The 3,795-nt window shown below is 44.0% G+C and overlaps 1 pseudogene; it reads right to left on the reverse strand.

The window, feature by feature from the left end:
• Nucleotides 1–2,622: 2,622 nt before the first annotated feature.
• On the reverse strand, nucleotides 2,623–3,562 carry LOC126059432 (olfactory receptor 2H2-like; annotated as a pseudogene).
• Nucleotides 3,563–3,795: the final 233 nt, after the last annotated feature.

Below are 3,795 nucleotides of genomic sequence, written 5' to 3' on the forward strand. Positions count from 1 at the left end.
TAAACAGTTCATACATTTTTATTAGGTCCTCGAAATATCCCGGGGTGTAATTCTTCCAGTTAGTCAGGTCCACTGTACTAAAGGGAACATGAACCCAAACTAGGCCCTCACCTGCCCCTGGAGTTTGGTGGAAGAGATACTGGCCCAAGGCTGGCCCTCCCTGTTGGCTCTGTCCTGGCTCCGCGGCACCCTGGGCAGTATTTGTCCCTTAATAAGGTGTTCCCCCTCATATGTGGTGGTGACGGGAAAATCTCCAGGACATTTAAATGGCCCTGCTTTCCTGTTTGGTTCCCCACCCTCCCCCACAGGGTCATTGAGAAGGGGGGCAGGAACATACTCCCTGCCCCCTCCCACTAGCCTGCTCCTTTTTGCCCTAGCTTTCCCTCCCCTGCTGGTGCAGGTCCAGAGGAGAGCCTTGCACGCAGGCTGCTGGGAGACAGGGGAGCAGCTGAGGCAGAAGCGGGAAAAGGAGGGTAAGGTGAGTGGGCCATGGCAGCTCCAAGGGGTTGAAATTGTCGTCTGCCACTAGCACTGGTGGCGGCGTGGTGGACTTTTCCTTTTGTACACAGATTTTACAAGCTTTCTGAGTTTTCTTATCATTATGCAGTGACATGGAGGCTTCCACACAGTGTTTTTCACCCCACTTACCATGTCTTGTGCAATGTAAATCTAGCTGAAGGATGGCGTTGCAGCCCAGTGATCTGTTACTGACCACTTTTCTTGGTCCCCTAGACAATACTGGAGCCAGACAATATTACATAAGAAAATTGATTTCTCCTTTTTCATAGGATTATAGCTGAATTTATTCCAGTTCTTTAAAGTACACCTTAAGGGTGAACACTCCGAATGCTTTTAGTATTACCAATGTTCTTACTCCTACACACTCTCATGAAGACAGACAAAGATCACCGGTTGCAGAAAATTATGCTCAGTAAAAAAAAAAAAAAATCAATTTCAAAGGATTTCATAGTGTGTAATTACATTTATGTAACACTTTTGAATTGACAAAAAATATAGAAATAGAGAATAGATTAGTCATTGCCAGGGCTTGGGGTGGGGGGATTTGAAGGGGAGTGTGACTGTAAAAGGCAACATGAGGAATTTTGTGATGATGGAAATGTTCTGTATTTGGTGTGTTTTATATTTTGTGTCAACATCCTGACTGAGACATGTAACACAACTTTGCAAGATTTTACTACTGGGAAAACGAAATCAAAGATCTCTATATTATTTTTTTTGACTATATATCAACAGTGATGTCAAAATAAAATGTTTAATTAAAAATGAATTCCATTGTAAGTAACACAGCGAGAATTTTTTAATCATAAGCGTGTAGCAGCTTTGGATTTTTTTCCTCAGGGTATTTTATGAATGAGCACTCATCTTTGCTCCTTGTTTTTCTGATCAGACATGGTGTTAATTCTCTGGAGAAAGTGAAGAGCGGGAAGACTATCCAGCAGAATCAATAAGCTGGCCACATTTTTGTCTTCTTAATTAGAACTTTGGCACTGGGTTTTGTTTTTGTTAATTAGAACTTTGTAGTTTGGATTCCTTTTGCTCTTCACATTACATTCTTTTGTAATGTGAAGAGTTGTGCGATGTTCCATTGATGTGTGTCAGTTATTAAGTCTGTGTCTGTCAGCTCCAAATCTACACTTGTATCAGCTCCTTTATGAGGCTGGGGCTGGGAGTATGCACACCATTATTTTTGCTTTGCTTGCTGGTTCCTTACTAGTCTTCAGTAACTGCCCCTCCCTACCTCCAAAAGAGAAAGAAAACCTAACCCATTGACGTCAAGTTGATTCCAAGACATAACGGCCCTACAGGACAGGCTAGGGCTGCCCAATAGGGTTTCCTAGGCTGTAATTTTTATGGAAGTCGATTGTCACATCTTTCTGGCATACAGTGGCTGGTGGTTTCGAACTGCCAACCTTTTGCTTATCAGCCAAGTGTTTTACCATTGTGCCACCAGGGCTCTATTTTTCACGCACGGGGGAGATACAGGCAGGTTGTTTGAAGGCTAGTGGTGGGCATGGACCTGCTTTTCTGTGTTTGCTTTATGTCCTTGCGAATATGGCCATAGCAATGCTTATCACCCCAACAGTGACAGTTTATTAGGTCCCAGTAGTTGAATCACATTGAATCAAGATTTCCAACATGTGGTGAGCTGAACCAGAGCATTGTGTTGCCTAGATGGCAATGGCACAACTAGCTGTTGGCTCCTCCTTAGAAGTAGAAAGTCTTTAAGAGTTTCTGCTATGAACCATAAGTTCTAACAATTCCAGTCCTTTTCTTGTGTTCCCCCACCCCTAGTGGTCTGCTTCTTATTTCTTTTTTTCTTCTTCAATATCTAGTTAACAGTTCATTACAATGAATTCTTTATTTTAAAATAAATAGAGTGGTTTTCATTTCCTGACTGTGCCCTGACTGGAACAAAGTTACACCTATATTTGAATTCAAGATTAACTCTACATGGCACACCAAATTGTTCTTTTGATTGTCTCACTGTCTGAGAAGCACACTATTGACCCTTTGTATTAGTATTGATAGTTGAGAGTCACCCACACCTAAGTGCCATGAGAAACTGAACAAAAACTGATCTTACCCTTAAATTTGAGTTCTTCAGTCCTCACTAGCCATTTTGTTTTTCCCAATTAGCCTCTTGATAGTCCCCCTCACATCCTTGTTCTTCAAGGTGTAGATGAGGGGGTTGAGAGTGGGGGTCACCACAGTATAGAAAAAACTCAGGAATTTACCTCCTTTCTGGGAAAAAAGGCTTTGGGGCTGCATGTACACTGTGGTGACACTACAGGAGAAGAGGAAGACAACCAGGTGAGAAGAGCATGTGCGGAAGGACTTTCTCCTTCCTTCTTGGGACTGGATGGCCAGCACTGCCCAGGCACTATGGCTGTAGGAGACAAGGATGAGCAGTAGCAGCACCATCAGGACGATGATCCCAATCACTGATATCTGAAGTTCACTGATGCGTGTGTCTCCACAGGCTAGGCAGATCAATGCAGGAACTTCACACACAGTCATCCACTTGGTGGTGATGGCAGAAGGGCAGCTTCATTGTGGTGGGGGAATGTACCAAGGAGCCAAAAATCTCACTCGCCCAGACCAGGAGTGCCAGCTTCTGACACACCTTTGGGTTCATAATGACCACATAGTGCAGGGGCCGACACACTGCTATGTAGCGGTCAAAAGCCATGACCAACAGCAGGACACACTCAGCAGTACCCAATCCCAGGAAGATGTAGAGTTGAGCTGCACATTCCAGGTAGCTGATGGTCTTGTCTGGGCCCCAGAGGTTGATCAGCATCTGAGGAATGCAGCTGGTGGTGAAGCAAAGGTCTAGGAAGGAGAGCTGGGTGAGGAGGAAGTACATGGGAGTGTGGAGGTGAGAGTCAAGATGGGACAAAACTATGATGGTGATGTTGCCCACTAGGGTGACGATGTAAAAGATGGATACAACCACAAAGAGAATAATTTCCAGCCTGGGGTTATCTGAGAGGCCCAGAAGGATAAAGCCATCTGGGGTGGTGTCATTGGCCATGTCCATGCAGGTCCACCTGAAATTGGAAAGAGCAACACCTCAGGGATTAAGCAAGAACAGTGTTTTTGATTTTGGTAAAATCTCATGTCATATCTTACTATTTTCTCTAACATTTTACTGGCAATTATGTGACATCTGTCTTTTCGTAGATATTCTTACTTATTCATTTCTTCCCCCAAGTGTCTGTTTGTCATACTGTGGGGACTTGCATGTTGCTGTGATGCTGGAAGCTATGTCAC

Source organism: Elephas maximus, chromosome 16 (genome assembly GCF_024166365.1).
Source record: "Elephas maximus indicus isolate mEleMax1 chromosome 16, mEleMax1 primary haplotype, whole genome shotgun sequence".
Taxonomy (NCBI): Eukaryota; Metazoa; Chordata; class Mammalia; order Proboscidea; family Elephantidae; genus Elephas; species Elephas maximus.